The sequence below is a fragment of the Condylura cristata genome, unplaced genomic scaffold, assembly GCF_000260355.1.
Source record: "Condylura cristata isolate star-nosed mole 26May11 unplaced genomic scaffold, ConCri1.0 scaffold00013, whole genome shotgun sequence".
Classification (NCBI taxonomy): domain Eukaryota; kingdom Metazoa; phylum Chordata; class Mammalia; order Eulipotyphla; family Talpidae; genus Condylura; species Condylura cristata.
In genome coordinates this window covers 19,096,912-19,113,531 of record NW_004567114.1, presented here as the reverse complement: position 1 = coordinate 19,113,531, position 16,620 = coordinate 19,096,912, and the positions used below count along the sequence as shown (strand labels likewise).

Below are 16,620 nucleotides of genomic sequence, written 5' to 3'. Positions count from 1 at the left end.
CTGGTGAATCCTATCACCCTCCACATCTCTGGCCTGTACCCCAGTTCTGTATGAATAAATAAATAAATCTTAAAAAAACAAACAAACAAGCAAATATCAGAAGTTGGAAATAAATTTTTTTTTTAATGTATAAGGCCTCTGTAGGGCAGATTATAAAATTATACTATTCTCTTGGTGTGATTTGGAAATGTACCATATATTGGGGTAATTTAAAGATATCCATTCCAAAATTTTGCATAGGTTTGATTCAATTGGAGTCAAAGTATTACCAGACTTGTTTTCAGAATGTGGCAAGTTAATTCTAAATGCAAAGCTGAGGAAAGCCAAACTGCTTTGCACAGAGTTGTGGCGTTTTACATCCCCTACAGCAATGTATGACATCTCTAATTTTCCCCTTGTTCTCAGCACTACTTGTTAATGCTGCACTCATCCTAGAGGGTATAAGGTGGCTTCACAACGTGATTTTGATTTGCTTTTCCCTAATGACTAATGATGTTGAGCAGCTTTTCATATATTTGTGGTCCACCTTCTTCTTTGGAAAGCTATCTACTTAAATCCTTTGCTGATATTTTAAAAATTGGGTTGTTGCAAACCCATCACAACATTCCCTAAACAAACCGAGGGGTGCGCTGATCCCAATGTTCCCGAAAGCAGGAGACTCAGAGACCGAGGCCGGAGAGAACAAAGCAGGAGCCTGGGGTCTGGAGTCCAGAGTCTGTTTATTAGGACCACCCATGGGTATATATAGGGTCTGTTCGTGCAAGGGAAAAACAGGAAATGTGCCCCTCACAGGGAGTGGGGTGCATGTTTTTACAGGGCCTGGGACTTCTTGTAGCTTCTACTTGAAACAAGGTAGTGGCTGCAGCTGTTTGCAGGACAGAGTGCACTGTGCTCTGCTGACTTGTTTGTTGGCCTCACTGGGGAGTGTGCTCACCCATTAGCACATTAGCCAGGGTGGACAGGTGCACTTGAGGTCCTGCAGAGTTAGCCACATTGGGTTGTCTTTGTTTTTGGTTAAATTGTCAAAGTATTTGAAATATTTTATTGACATAACATTGTCTTGTAATATTATATAGGTCTTAGGTGTATAGCCAACTAATTTTCAACAAAGGAGTCAAAAGCAAACAATGGAACCAGTCAAGTCTCCTCAACAAATGTGTTGTGAAAACCAAACAACCACATGCAAAAGAAAGAAACTACATGGTTGCATAAAAATTAGTTCAAAGTAGATTGAAGACTTAGATATAAGGACTAAAGCATTAAAATAAATAGAAGCAAATATAGACAATACACTCTATGCCATTGATCTTAGTGATGTGTTTGGGGTCTTGATTCCAACAAAAACAAAAATAAGCAAATGAGACTACATAAAACTAAAAAAAAAAAAACAACAAAATAAAGCTGTGCCTATCAAAAGAAACCATCATTAAAACAAAAAGGCAGCCTACCGAGTGGGAGATGACATTGCAAACCATGTATGGGACAAGGAGTCAGTATCCAAAATATGTGAACAACTGATACAGCTCAACAATAAAACATACAACCTGATGGAGTGATGCACAGAGGATCTAAATAAGCATTTCACCAAAAAAGATGTCCCAAAGAAGATGAAAAGATGTTTTATGTTGCTTATCATTAAAGTAATACAAATCAAAGCCACGATGAGAGTTCACCTCACTCCAGTCAAAATGGCTGTTATCAAAAAGTCAAGAAACAGTAAGTGTTGGCAAGGATGTAGAGAAGGAGCCACTGTGCACTGTTGTGAGGCTGTAACTGGTGCAGCCGCTATGGAAAACATTATGGAGGTTCCTCAAAAAATTAAAAATAGGCCCTCCCTGATGGCGCAGTGGGTTAAAGCACAGCACTGAGAAGCGAAAGCCACTTCCTCATGAGTTCGATTCCCGCCTGCCCCGGAGGTGACCACATGGCGTGACAGACCTCTCCTGACCCGCCCGCTGCTCCCCTCAGCAGTGTACTTCCTCTATCTGCTTGTTCTGCTCCCCGCTCTGTGTGTGATGAATCCTCTCACCCTCTCTGAGCCTCTGGCCTGTACCCCAGTTCTGTATGCACAAATAAATAAATCTTTAAAAAAAAAATTAAAAATAGAACTACCATATGATCCATTAACTCCACTTCTGCGTATTTATCCACAACTCAAAAATGCTAATTTGAAAGGATACATGCACTCCTAAATTCATCGCAGCCCTATTCACAACAGCCAAGATATGGGAACAACCAAAGGCCCAATGACAGGGCTAGCTAAAGAGACCTGGTACGGCTACACCACAGGCAAGTACTCCTGTAACTCCTTGTTACATGTGACTGCGTGGATGGACACTGAGGGATTAGACAGACAGAAGGAGAAAGGTAAACACCTTGTGATTTTACTTCCTTAAGGACTATAAAGAAACAAAGCAAACAAACAGAAAGCCTTCGGTCCAGCAATGGAATGGTGTTCACCAGAGGTGAAGGTGGATAGAACAGGTAGAGGGGATTGGATGGAGGATGAATGGACAAAGGACCTCAGCAGACACCTCACCAAAAGAAGATATACAGATAGTAAATAGACCAGTGAACAGATGCTCAGCAATCTATGTCATTAGGGGATTGTAAATTAAAACAGCAAGGAGGTACTACAACAAATTAATGAAAGTGATTAAAACCCAGAACATGACAAATATCAAAGGCTGACAAGGGCGTGGCACAACAGTAACTCCCATTCCTAGCTGGTGTGGATGCAACCTTCATAGCAGACAGGGAGACAGTTTTCTCCATTTCTCAAAATGGAACATACTGTTATCACACAATGTAGAATTTGCCCTCTTTGCTATTGAACCAAATGAGCCAAAAACTTAATGTCCACACAAAAGTTTGCATACAAATATTGATAGAAGCTTTATTTATAGCTTGCCAATTCCTGGAAGCAACCAAGACGTTCTTCAATGGGTGAATGCATATACTGAGCTACATCCAGACAACAGAATGCTATTCAGCACTAAAAAGAAATGAGCTATCATGTTGTGAAAAGATATTGAGGGAACCAAAATGCATATTTCTTTTTTCTTTAAGATTTATTTATTTATTTATTTATTTATTTATGCATACAGAGCTGGGGTACAGCCTGAGGTGCAGGGGTGGTGAGAGGATTCACCAGAGACAGTGGGAACCAAAATGCATATTTCTTTTTTCTTTAAGATTTATTTATTTATTTATTTATGCATACAGAGCTGGGGTACAGCCTGAGGTGCAGGGGTGGTGAGAGGATTCACCAGAGACAGTGGGGAACAGAACAGGCTGGTTGACAAAGTACACTGCTGAGGGGAGCAGTGGGTGGGCCAGGAGAGGTCTGCTGCGTCATGTGGGTCACCTCCTGGGTGGGGATCCAACTCATGCTGAAGGGGCTTGAGCTTCCTAGTGCTGTGCTTTAATCCGCTGTGCCACCAGGGAGGGCCCTAAAATGTATATTTCTAAGTGAAAGAAGCAATCTGAAATAGCCATCTGCTATACAATTCCAACTATATGACATTCTGGAAAATGGGAAATTATGGATACCAGAAAAGAATCACTGATTGCCAGGCGTAGGGGGAGAAAAGATGAATAGGCAGAGCACAGGGCATTTTTAGGGCTTTCACTGCTCAGCAGGATACTATAATGCGGGTATATGTCATTATACATTTGTCAAAACCTGCAGAATGCACAATACAAAGCATGAACTCTAATGGGACTTTGAGCGATAATGGTGTGTTAATGTAGGTTCACCAGTTTAACAAGTGGATCACTCCGATGCAGGATTCTGACAAAGGGGAGGCTGTGCCTGTGTGAGGGCAGGTGGTGTATGGAACTCTCTGTGCCTTCTGCTAGTTCTGCTATGAACCTAAAACTGCTCTAAAAAAATAGTCTATTTTAAAATACCATAAAGCTGCTTTTTCTTGATTAAACAGTCCTCTGGTGGCTTCAAGCTTATGGTTAATTTCCAGAAATCTAAAACATTTGACTTGCCAGTTTCTGACGACTTTTTTGTTGCTTTTGTGCAGGGGGCAGCAGACTTTTGGAATTACTTCCTCTTTTGCTTTCACTGACATCCCTCCAGGTAGATTTTAGACTTAAAACAGAAAAGACCTTAAACGTTTAAAAGATAGCACAGGAGAAGATCTTCACACATCCTCAGGGCAGGGAAATAATTTTAAAAATGTGATACAAAGAAGGTTAACTTTCAAAAAAAAGATCAACTTGACGAAATTAAAATGAAAGACCCTTGATCATCTGAGACCACTGTGTAGAGACTGAAAAGGTCATCGTAAAACAGGGACAGATGACTAGAACAACTACAATGGACAAAAACTCTATAATACCCTTCAATTAGAAAAAAGAAAGCCCAATTTTAAAAAATGAATGAAATACCTGAACAGTTACCTCTGAAAAAGGTTCTCCAACAAATTTATGACCATGTGCCTCACCTCATTAATTATTTGTGAAATGCATATCAAAACCACAAGACACTGCTAAACCCCACCAGCCTGGTAACAGAGTTCATCAGTGCCAAACACTGCTGGTGGAGGTATAAGCTGATACTTGATAGTCCTACTTTGGGAAACATCTTAGCATCAAGTAGTAAACCTGAAGAGACTCACCCCCAACGTATGACCCCACAATTTTACTCTTCATTTCTAGAAACTCCAGGATGTGGGCACCAGGCATCATGGCATTGTCCACAGGAAGAAAAAAAAAAAAAAAGCAAGCTAATGAACAAAAAATAAGAAAGAACCCAAATTTCTACCAGAATAACCAGAATAAATTATTCATGGTACAGTCAAACACTGGATCACCACACAAGACCGGCAATGAATAAACCATAGCTACATGCCCCAACCTGATGAATCCTAAGTGCATAATGTTGAGTCAAAGAGCCCAGTGAGAAGTAAATATAGTTTATATCTATATGGACTGAGATTCTATAACTGTCCACTTGAAAAAGACTGACCCAAGTTATAGTGATCAGGGGTGGTAAAAGTGCAAACAAGAGGAAGGAAGTAACGGTGAGGGTCGGGGTGGGATTCTCTCTGTGTTGGGGGAAAATAGAGAAGAAAAGGAAGATGTCTGGTGATGATGTTCTGGCTCATGTTACACAAGAATCTGTTTTGCAAGTACTCATTACTGTGCTCACTCATGTTTTAAATATATTTTTCTCTGCATGTGTATACTTCACCAAGCTAATGAAGTTTATAAAGCGAAGTAAAGGTTTACTACTGAAAACAGATGTCAACTCTCGGTAGAATGAACACCATGGAGCTGATTTAAGAGTGTGGCCATGAGGAGGGACAACCATTTTGCAACCCAGAAGAAACCCAGTTAGGAAAGCTACATCTCTACCCCAGAAGGATCCTCTTGGTGGGGTGGGGGTGGGGGGTGGGGGTGGGAGGAGAATTTAGTCTCAATAAAATATCCACATGGGGATTCAAGTATTTGTTAGTAACCTAACCTTGTGTGGCATGAGCCCGGCTCAAGGCAGAATTGAAGTATGGCTGTGCAGGTTTCACACGCCCAGATCTGTCTGGAAATACTTGCTCCGCTCACTTCGGTATGAGGACTCCCTCCCTCTCCAATGTTTCTAGAGTTACTGCACACCGGGACTACAAAGCTGACAGCCTTTGTGATGTCACCAGCCTCAGCCTCTGACCTGGCCCACAGGAGTTTGCAATATTGATAATAAGTAGTGGCTGTTGATGGTGGAGGATGGTAGAGGGAATCTAGTCATGGATTTCTCCTTTTCCAGGAGACAAGTACTCATAAGAGGCTGCTGTTGCTGAGTACCTGCCTGGTGGGGTGCTGGTGAGTGGGGCCCAGTCTGAGAGGGCAGGGTGCCAGGGTGTCTCAGCAGCTGTGGGGGGCTGGGGCTCATTCTCTGCCACGGAGGGCCAGGTGGTTATAGGACTCTGGCTTCTCCACTCTAGTCCCAGTGACCTGGGAATTGCCAGCTTCTAGTGAGGATTCAGTGGTGTGTGTCTGGACCTAAGCTGAGGTCTTGTCTTCTGTCAAAATCCATAAACTTGACGGGTTAGTCCACTAGATGAGTAGTTTTTCACCCCCAAGATATTGCTCCCCTACCCCATACACAGGAAATCAAATACCCTTCTGTCCAGAAAAGCAGGTTAGCATGTGGACAGATGCCAGAACTCCCAGAATGGACCCATATTCTTGGAGAGTCTTGATTTGGCTCTTGGGGGGCAGGGGTTGCCCTAAAGTATTTGGATAATCCTTTCAGGTGTGAAGATGGTTCCGTCCTGAAGATAAAGTCCCTGTCAGGACATCTAGTTAGACTGAAATCTAGAGCAAAATCTGGGCATCTCACACCGACCACCTTCAGGCTTACAGCCCTCTACTTGGCAGTCTCAACCAGCACCAGGTCTCGGGGGTCGGGGTCGGGGGAGACACTGGAGCCACTCTCCTGCTGAAAGCTGAATAGACACAAGCAGCGAGCATGTCAGACTCACTCTTTCCTGCCCCCCTCCCCCAGATGGCCCCCTCATTCTGAGTATTCCTGAACTCATCCAGGCAGTAGGAGAAAAGCCATGCACCATGTAAATGTTGTGTGGAGAGTTACAGCCAGTTCTGCGATGAACATCTTGTATAGGTAGGTCTGTGAGCACAGGGGCATTTATAATGAAATGGTTTCTAGACAACAAAGGCCCAAGGTCACAATGAACTCATGGACCTCCTGCAGTTCTTTACCTGGGTGGTTTATGGTGTTTATTTCACTGCTCAGTATTCCAAATAACTGGGACCCTGCTAAGCTCTGTCATCTAGCATAAATTCACCCTCATAGTTACTAACTGGTATTACTGAGTCAGGGCATTGTGCTAGGTTCTAGAAATAAAAAGAGAGAGAGAAAAGAGATGATCTGACCTTAGAAGGATGTATAATCTAGTGGGAGAGAAGGCAAATATTAAAGAATCCAAATCTGTTTTCTGACCCCTGAGGAAAGCTATCATTGTGATGACTGAGTTTTCTGGCTGTTGAAGGTTTCTGCCCTTAAGCATACAAGCTTTGTTTTATGTGAACCATTTTTCATCAAAAATACTTTCCTTTTGAAATAAAATATTTCATCAGAATTAACCTCTTCACAATTCAGGATTGTTCTGAGCATCTTTTCAGCAATACAGTGATGCTCTCAAAGCTTGTGGAAGTGACTTTGCACTAAATGGCCCCAAACTTCTGAGTCTGCTTCATGTTGTTTTTAATATGGCCCTTTTCTCTTCCTGAGGCTCGTTCTTATCTGCTGTGAGTTTGGGAAACTAAGTTTACCAGCTGGGCTAGTGACTCAGCTGTTTTAACAGAGACAACACAGTGTCTCTTTAGAAAGGGTCTTGCTCTCTATCGAAAAGTCCAAGGCCCTATGGAAGTCACTGGTCCAGGGCCCTTCTCATCCAGGTCATCACTTAACTCAAGTTCATTGTCTCACCTTAGGATATTATCCTTGTCATTATCATCAAACCTGCCTGCCCCCAGCCTCATATCAGGTCAAATTTGCATAAAGGCAAAGAGAAAGTATGGAGCAGACTCCTTCCTTATAAGAATGTGGCCCAGAAGTTAATCAAATCACTTCCACTCACGTACCACTGGCTAGAACTTAGTTCCATTGTGGCATCTGGCTGCAAGGCAGGCTGGGATATATAGTCTCCAGTAGGGTAGTCATGAATCCAAATTTCACTCTTGAAAATTCTACTGCTAAACAGAAGAGCAAAGGAAAAGCTGTAAGAAGGGCACTTAGCAGTCTCTATTACCTGGCTCTGTTGAAATAGTGTGGAATAAAACAGAGGTGGGTTCTCACTGAAGATACCAGGTGTTCTGAAGAAAAAGCACCTGATTTTTGGTAGTGTGACTATTGTTGGGCTGCTTAGAAGCTTTTATTTCTTTGTTGTTCTTCTGGATTGTGTTCCCAAATAAGGCAGCAGGGATCACAAAACAGTCATAGACATAATAGTGGTCTTCACCTTTTAAAATCTCCCACCTCAATCGACACAAGTGCAAACAGGAAATATGTTTTCAGCACCCACAAAACTGTCCTTCAAAAGCCTCCCAAGGCCACAAAGACTCAGCTTTTCATTCCCACACACTTTTACCAAGCACCTCTACCAGCCTCCCGCTCATCTAGGTGACTGGTTTTCAGTGGGTTGGGACCTTGGGGTGATCTCATCAGGGTATAGCCCCCCTTTCATTTCCATGGGTCCTCCTTTCTTCCTCCTGTACCTCCTTTTATTGCTCATCCTTGATGCTTATCTACCAGGTCCCATCACCAGGACTGAGAGTGGCTAGATGAGGCTCAGACTCTTATCTGTTGGCTGCTGCTCAAAACCTTCTATGACTCCTTTTGACCTACTAGTCCCAATTCCCGAGCCTTGTATTTGAGGTCTTCCAAGACCTGCTTCTCATTCTGGGAGGCCAAGCCTCCCATTCTGACCTCAGATCCCAGCAGGGGACATGTTCAGAGACTGGCATTCATTTGGTGAAGGGAGTGGAGAGCTGGCTTCAGCCTGAACTTATACACCCACAACTTAGTCTCCTCAGTGGACACTCAGTCTTTGGCTCCCACTCAGCCTGGGAATTTCAGAGCTAAGGTGTTTCTACCATCTATCCAGGTCCTTCTAGGAAGAGACAGGCATCTTCTTTGAGTGTAAAACTGAGCTAAGCATCTTATATACATGTTACACATACAGCAGCTTCATGAGGTAGAACTACTATTGAACACCTTTTGTTTGCATTATAGCACTCATTTTACAGACACGAAAGTCAGCATGGTTGAGTAACATACACAGCTCGGCTAACACCTAGGAGAGGCGGGACCCACATGGGCACCAAGGTGCAGCTGGATCCAATGACCATATTCTTGCCACTTTCCACCTTTCTAAAGGAACACTTGGCCCATATTCCTTCCACCTTGGGGTCAGAACTAGTTCTGTACAAAGAAAACAGAGAAATAGAGTTTTTGTCCAGGTTTTATTCTCTCCCACGACTAGTACCTGAACAACAGCAACAGGGACACTCACACTGAGCATCGACTTTGTATGCGACATCTCATTTAATCTCACAATCAGCCATTCCAATTGCCATTATTACTATTAACTGACCCTTTTTACATATGCAAAGAATGTAGCAGAGAGGTTTATTCACTATTGAGATGGCCCAGCTGTAATTTGAAACAAGCAGCTGGAGTTCTCACTATTGTATTTATTTGGTTTATCTTTGTTGCCGCGGATCCTTACCCAAAAGAGAGTAATAGAAATGTTAGGGCCAGAGAGACCTTAGACCCCAACTAGTCTAGCCCTTTCAGTATTGCAGAGAGGGAAAAAACACAAAGCAAGACTGCACACAGCACCTGTACAACTGACCCTGGGATCAGACCCCTGATTCCTGTCGCTCTAGCATAAAACACATCCTGTCCCATGAACGAACTAATAAGTGGATACACGAACGCACTGATAATGAATGACAGTATGCCTAGTGGCTCACCTTGGGTTTTCTTGGGTGGCTCGGCCAGAAGAACCAGGAAAGGGGGGTGAGAGGGAGACTTGATCTGGGAGTAGCCGCCTGAAGGGGGCACTGTGCTGCTGGCTGGGGTGCAGGGACCCTCCATGCAAGCAGAACATCATCCCACCTTGAGTTCCTGCCACCTCCGTGTGGCCTTCTTATCATCTTGCCAACAACCCTATCAGTATCTTACCGCTATAAAACTGTGGAGAGTCACTACAGAAACTGTTCAGTCGTCCTCCCATTTAGCTGTTGTACTGGAGCCTGGATAACGGGCCCTGTCGGGAAAGAGTGAGAGTAGCTGTTACCACTGTCCCTTAGCCCTGGTACCTGCCCTCAGACTCAAAACTGGTTATCAAGGTCCCTAGCAGATCAGGCGGGAAACTGGAGACCTGCAGGAGCGCAGCCCATGACAAACTGGAAATGACTCAGTCTGCTCGCTCCCATGGGCCTCCCGGGAAGGGCTAAGGCCAGCTGGTACATCTTCCCTTTGCTGGAGAAGGAGGAGGCGGAACTGTGTACCAACCACTGGGCGGTGCCAGGATCTGGAGCCTGGGCGGGGCGAGCGCCGTTTACCTTTGTGTAGTTGTGTGTCTTTTCTTGCTTTGGCTGACGAGGTTGGAGAGATGTCAACGAAAGACAAGCCTCGGACGGGAGTTTAGGGCGGGGGTGAGGGCTGCAGGGTGGGCTTTTCGCTAGACAGCTGCCAAGGCCCAGAACATAAAAGGTGCGGCAGCCGGGGACCGTCAGCCTCGTGCGTTTGCGATGGTAATTTGCAGATGGTTCCTGGTGGCGACAAGGTCTCTGAGGCGGAGCCTGGGTCTTTGCATATGATAATCCAGCCTGGGTTCCCCGGCGGGTCAGAGCAGCCTTGGGGCGGGGCCAAGGCTGGCTCTTCCCGGGGAGGAGCCGGGATGCCGCTCCCGCGGTGATGCGGAGGGGAATTTGCTGACAGTCCCTTGCCAGGTGGGGCTGGCTAGTCGAGGCTAGCGAGGTGGAGGACCGGCTAGCTGTCTCCTCCCAGGTAGGGAGCGCGCAGCCTGTCACCGCACCCCGACGGCCAGAGCGCATTGCCTGGGGCTGGGGCCGTGGCGCTGAGCGCAAGATGTGGTGAGCACGCGCGGGTGGTGTGAGCTACGACTGATCGGGCGGGGAGAAGGGGTGCAGAATCCGGGTCCTGGACTGTGGAGGGGGTGGGGAAGGATCGCTTGCTCTGTGTTTCCCCGATCTCGGCCCGGAGGGTTGGGAGTGGGGGAGACTGCGACACACTCCCTTGCCACGCTGGCCATCCTCTGGCCTGTACCGGGGGGCCGGTGGAATAAGCCGCTTACCAGCGCGGCTGTGATTTGGTCGCCCTCCTCCGCAGGCGGAGGGATGGGTGGGCAGATACGTTGGGGGTCCCCGGCTAGCCAGCCGCTTTACTGACAGCTGGGAAGGAGTTGCTCTTTGGACCACCCCACCCAGGGATTCCCTGAGCGCTGGCTGCCCACTCGCTGGCCTGGGATGGGCGGTGTGCACTCTTCCCCCGCAGTCTACTCCGTTAGGAGTTAGGACGCGTCACTGATGCGCTGCTGTTGTGGGGGTGGTGGTTGTGGGCGGTGGTCTCATATGTGTGGGATGGGCTGGGTTCTTGGGTCCCAGGGGCAGAGATGACACCTTTTCTCCTGTGCTTTTCAAGGACCATTCTTATCTCTATCCCCACCTGTCCTTGAGGGAAAACTTTGGATTTGGATAATAGCCCTGGGGAAACTGAGTCCCAGCAGTCGCTTAGTAGGTCCTGCAGAACTGGTCTCTCGGGTGATGCTTTGATCTGATGGTCGCTGGAAGGGCAGGGCCATTCTTGTTCTCTGGTCCAAGCTGCGGTGGACCACCCACCCAGTGCCCCTTTGCTTGTCCCTGAGATGGGAAGGAGTTACATGTTCTGTCTGGGGCTCCAGGAGGTCTTGCATGTGAACATCGCAGGGGTCAGAATTGTTTGGGGGCAGGAGAAAACTGCTGAGGAAAAACCTCACCTCTACAGAGGGGCCTGTTGGACTCTGCTGTTCTCTTGGGTTCAGGGAAAGAGAGAGTTGGCTTTGGAAAGAGGGAAGGATCCAGGCCCCAACTCAGTTCCAGGCTTCAGTCTCCACCGCCAGCATTGAGGGAAGCCACATGGAAGTTCCCAGGCTGCTATTGGAAGGACAGGGGACCAGGAGATGGACTTTCTCTACTGTTCCCACATCTTGCACGCAAATAGGCCAGGGACCTGTGTTGAGTCTGCTTTCTCTTTGCATTATTTTCTGTGGTATCATCTTAAACTTGTCTTTCTCCAAATTCTGTTCCCAGAGAAATGGGAACGTTCTTGGGAATTGTCCTTGGAGGTGAACTTTTCCTGTGTCACTTTGTCATCCTCTCCCTGGGATAGTTGCCTTTCCCTGGAGGGAGCTGAGCTAGCAAGCTGTAGTATTTTAGAGCTAGAGTTAGCTTGTATCACTGTGCAGGTAGGGAAACTGAGGCACAGAATATGCCATGCCTTGGTCCAGGTCTCTTGCCAACACACAGGTCCCAACTCCCTGCCTCATCACAGGGAAGCTTGTAGCCTTCCCTTCTGCCTTCTCTCCCCCAGGGCTGTCAGCTCTGATAAAGTGAGCTGTACTCCTGATGGGGGCCTGGGAGGAGCGGACATCAGGGGTAGGGAAGCTCCAATATTTTCTCCTCCTTTAAGATATGTTTTCAAGTTTCTTGGGAAAGTAGCAACTTGAAGAGAGAAACCAAGTCACTTGATTACATTTTCCATCATGTCCCCCTGGGGCATACAATTTCTATAGCCTTCAAAGAGCCAACCAAGTCAGTTCCCTCCTGCACTAGTGCCAGCCTCTGTGATCACAGCTGGGAGAGCACCCAAGGTAGCAGGACTTCAGTTAGGTCTCTGAGGCACCCCAGAGGTGCCGCCCAGCCTGCTTTCGGGAGTGAGTGGGAGCTCCCCTGTGCCTGGCTCCTGCACCGGCATCCGCAGTCTAAGCTTCAAGCCCTGGCAGCTGGCTCCTGGCAATTCCATAGCACAATTTGGTGTGCTTGACCACCACAAGTAATTTCTGGGGTGATCTGTGGGAGGGGATGAGATTCCCACAAGCCAGATCAGAACCAATTAAATGTGGGTGGTAGTATATTGTCAGAGAAGGGGATACCTCCCGTACTGGAGAGAGACAGTGTCAGGCTCTTCTGCTGGGCTCCCCCTGGGTCTGTTTAAGCCCATGTCCATGTCCAGAAGGGGGACATTGCCTCATGGTCCCTGGCAGCTGGTGGAGTGTGGCTGCCAGTTGGCAGAGGCAGTCAGGCCTCATGAACAGGCCCCCACCCCGTGGTGGGAAGAGGTCACTGGCAGAGCACAGCTCCTGGTTCCAGCCATAACCCTTTTTGCCTGGTATTCTGCCCTCAGTTTTCCCACTTGACAGCTGGGCATAAAAACACCTTCCCCAGATAGGTGGGAGGGCTTGGAAACCTGTCAAGTATTTATTACAGACAGGAAGTGTCATTCCTGCAGATTCTGGCCTGACTGAAGCTTTCTGTTTCCCGCCTCCGGGTGGGCAATGTGGCTGTTCCCTCTAGGATGGACGCACTATTTCCGTGGCCAGTCTAGCACACCCTTCTAGGCTTGGCAGGTAGGCCTTGCCTGCCCAGCAGCTGTAAATTGTGTTTTGGCCCTTACGGATTTCCTGTCCATCTCCCTTGCTGCCTGGGATACTCCAGAGGATCTCTAAGCCATAAAATACAGGTGGTTGTACCAGTGACCCTTCCTGAAGGCCAGTGTCTTCCCCACTAACTCTAAATCCCATGAACTCTACTCTTGTTCTGCTTGGGAAGCAGCTGGTGGGACAACTGAGATAATATCCTGATAGTTCTTTGCACAGTGTCCTGTGTGTGGGAATTTAGGGGCGAGTGGATATGGGCATTGTCGCTCTGGGAAAGGCTGCAAGGGAAGGGCACAGGGAAAGTGCCCAGCTTCTAGTGAGGTAAGTAGCTTCCAGTGCCCTGTGGCCTAAGGTGGGGCCTGGCCACTGGGAGGCCAGCTGTCTTCATGGCTTTCTCACACATCAGCACGTGTAGAAATGGACTCCTTGTTCCAGCCACGAGTTGGTCAGTGCAGCTTGCGCAACAAGGGTCATATATGTAGAGCTGAGATGACAACCTGGGGTCCTTGAGATGAAAAACGTGAGAACACGGGGAGCTTATGAGGTGCGATGCGACCTGTTCTAGATCTGTCTGGATTGCTCTGGGCTAGCAGAGGGTGCCACACCTCCTGTACCCCTAGAGCAGCATGACCCTAGCTGCCCTGCCCACCCCCGTAGTCACAGGGCTGGTCCTGTGGCAAAGGCAGGGACGTGGGGAGGCGCCTCCCTGTTGTCACCTCCTGCCTCCTGGTGATGAGCAATCTTCCAAAGAGAACTGATGCATGGATCCACTAAGAAAACCAGGACGAGGGTGCAAGTGCCCCAGGCTCCCACTTTGATTCTCCCTCTCTTGCACCCTCACCCTCAAGATGAGATGGGAAGAGCTGAAGGTGGGGGTAGGAACACAGGGCAGCACAGCCCTGTGCAGCACACCCTCTTCCATGCCAGAGCAGGGCCTCTGCTACCCTCTGTTCATACCAGAAGATGTGGTTCACACCAGAAAGCTGAAGGATACAGAGTGAGATAGAGGCAGGACAGGGAAGGGTTCCACACAGGTGGAAACCAGCTTCCAGAGGGAAGGCAAGCCTCCCTCCCCATCACTGAGTGGCCTCACCAAGGAAGGAGCCCCTGGAGACAGTTCCCTCACTGCCTGAGTCTTCTCAGAACTGTACCAGAAACACTGGCCTGAGGCTGAGGGTCCTGGCAAAAAGGCATGGATCCTGAGATCTCGGCGATACAGGTCAATGAGGTATACCTGTTGACCAAATATACAACTTTTTTGTTGGGCTTCTGATGTGGAAGCCCTGTATCCTCGGGGACCTGAGTGGCAGTGATTTGGCATTGGGTAGAAATGGCACAGAAGGCAACAGGCCCCACCCAGGGCCCCCAGGGTGGACTGCCTGGGCATGGCGGCCGCGTGCAGGTGCTGCCTGGGGACATGTGGAAACTGGTTCACAGAGGCGTGATCTCACCTGCTTCTACACCTGATCACTTCACCCATGAGTCTGCTGGTCACCATGTGGCAGAAAAGCCAACACCTCACAGGGCCAGTGGGAGGACGTATGGGAGGAAGCAGAAAGGTGCCCCCAGGATATGCTTAAAGCCACCTTTCCTCCCCACGCACTCACCCCACTGGCGGTGGCTGTCCAGGGTGCTGAGCTGGCTGGCCACACTTTGGTGAAACTGGCTTACCAACAATGTTGATGGCTCCAGGTCTGAGCTGTTGGAACTGAGATTTTCCCTTGAAAGAGCTTCAGATCCCCAGGATCAGGTAGAGTGGGGGATTCTGGTATGTCAGGCATTGGGGCCGGCTGGGGGTGTGAGGGCAAGGAGGGTGTCCCTCAGTATATCAAGTAAGCTGTGGCTGGGCCAGGCATCCTTCCTGGGCTGGGACCTCATGTGCAGAGTCCTGCAAGCTAGGCCAGACTTTGGGGTCACCTGCTCAGGCAGCAGAAGAGCAATTGTCTGAATAGTATCCTGGCTGAGAACCCGGTGTCAGTGAGTGACCTCACATTCCTTGTCATTATATTTGCATCTTCTGATCACCAGCTGAGAGGAAGTACAGGTGGGAGTAGCCTGCTTAACAGATAGAAAAGCTGAGCCTCAGAGAGTTGGTAATAGACACACACAAACACACACACATACACGCTGGTCTGAATCCAGTGGAGTGTCCCTCCTCCCTGGAGCACTATTGACACATCTCAGCTCATCTTCTATTTCTGCTGCTGCTGTGGTTTTGCTGAAGTTGCTTAAGACAAGGGACTTGGAAGTGAAGGGCATATGTTTCTCCCCTTCCCCTCCTTTCTGGGCAGGGCGCCCAGAGCTGGGTTCTGCTGAAGGACAGCAGGGAAAGCAGAGGATAGTATTCCCATCCCACTCCTACTACCCCAGGCCTTTGGCTTATGACTTCATGGAGGGGCTCCTGGTGGCCCAGGCCCCTGGACAGACCAGCCAGGGTGGACAGGTGGCAGGAAGTGGCTGGCAGCCCCTGGTGTGAATGCACAGAGCTGCCTAGTAGATCAGCAGGAAGTACCCAAATCCCAGGGCTTGCTGTAGGAACCTAGGAACCCATGCCTGCTCCCCCAGCTTTTCCCCCAACACAGAGGGTGAAGGGGAGTTGTGAGGAGGAGGCTTTCTAACCCAGGCCTTATTCCAGGGGCTGGGTATCCCAGCAGTCTGCCTGCTAATCCCATGACTCAGCTGGCCCCTGCTTCCCACCACTTATCCACACTGAAGACTCACCTTGATGTAAGTCCAAGCCACCTTTTCCAGTTTGCCCTTTTGCTTCCTCCCCACTTCCGTCCTTCACATTATGCCCTGGCTCAGAGGCTCTTCCTGCTTGGGACCAAGGATATACCCTATCACCTAGAAGAGTTCACAACATACACGTGTCTGGCATTTCTACCCTTTTCCATCCCCCACCCCCAGCTTGCCTAATGAACTGCTACTCTGGCAAATCAGATGGGCTCTGTCCCATCTTATCACCTCTCCTCCCATCCCAGACCTTGTCCTCAGCCTCAGCCTCTCCTGTCAGAGTGTCTCTGCCCTTCAAAGCTCAACTCAAATGCCGCCTCCTCCACGAAGCCTTCCCTGGGTTCCAGCCAAGAAAATCTTATAACCTTTAATGCACTATTCCATTTAAGTCTCTTTCCTGCTAAACAATGAGCTCATCCTTTCATTTATCAAGTGTTCATTGTGTGCTAGTCACACTTATGCCCTCCAGTCATTCACTGTGAAGGGACAGGTAGGCAAGCCAGCTGATAATGACAACAGCTTCAGATACTCTACAGGAATGGCAGGGCAAAGTGCCAGGGGACGTGTGGATAATGGCAATTAAAGCTGAAAATGTATATACTTTATAACCAACAGCTTCACATCTAGGTGTATAATTATCTAGAGAAACTCATACCTGTGCAGAAAGTTCCAAGAATATCTAGGACAGCAA

General features: G+C 48.1%; 1 protein-coding gene and 2 long non-coding RNA genes across 5 annotated transcripts in view; 2 read left to right on the top strand and 1 right to left on the bottom strand.

Moving 5' to 3' along the window:
* LOC105853589 overlaps positions 1 to 1,391 on the top strand; it is a 4,869-nt gene extending 3,478 nt beyond the window's left edge. The window contains exon 3 of the long non-coding RNA XR_001145411.1: positions 1,077 to 1,391. This is a non-coding gene — a long non-coding RNA (uncharacterized LOC105853589). The remainder of the gene's footprint in view (positions 1 to 1,076) is intronic.
* The window catches only part of LOC105853588, a 23,890-nt gene extending 13,587 nt beyond the window's left edge, over positions 1 to 10,303 (bottom strand). The window contains exons 1-2 of the long non-coding RNA XR_001145410.1: positions 10,102 to 10,303; positions 9,719 to 9,803 (exon numbers count right to left, since the gene is read on the bottom strand). This is a non-coding gene — a long non-coding RNA (uncharacterized LOC105853588). The remainder of the gene's footprint in view (positions 1 to 9,718; positions 9,804 to 10,101) is intronic.
* Positions 10,304 to 10,463: 160 nt separating this feature from the next.
* Positions 10,464 to 16,620, top strand: part of TMEM63C (transmembrane protein 63C) — a 61,807-nt gene continuing 55,650 nt past the window's right edge. The window contains exon 1 of one of the 3 annotated variants that reach the window (XM_012724467.1): positions 10,464 to 10,549. The gene's annotated coding sequence lies outside the window, so the exon portion shown is untranslated. Of the gene's footprint in view, positions 10,636 to 16,620 lie in introns of all 3 variants that reach the window. The other 2 variants (XM_012724468.1, XM_004682054.2) reach the window with 2 other exon arrangements.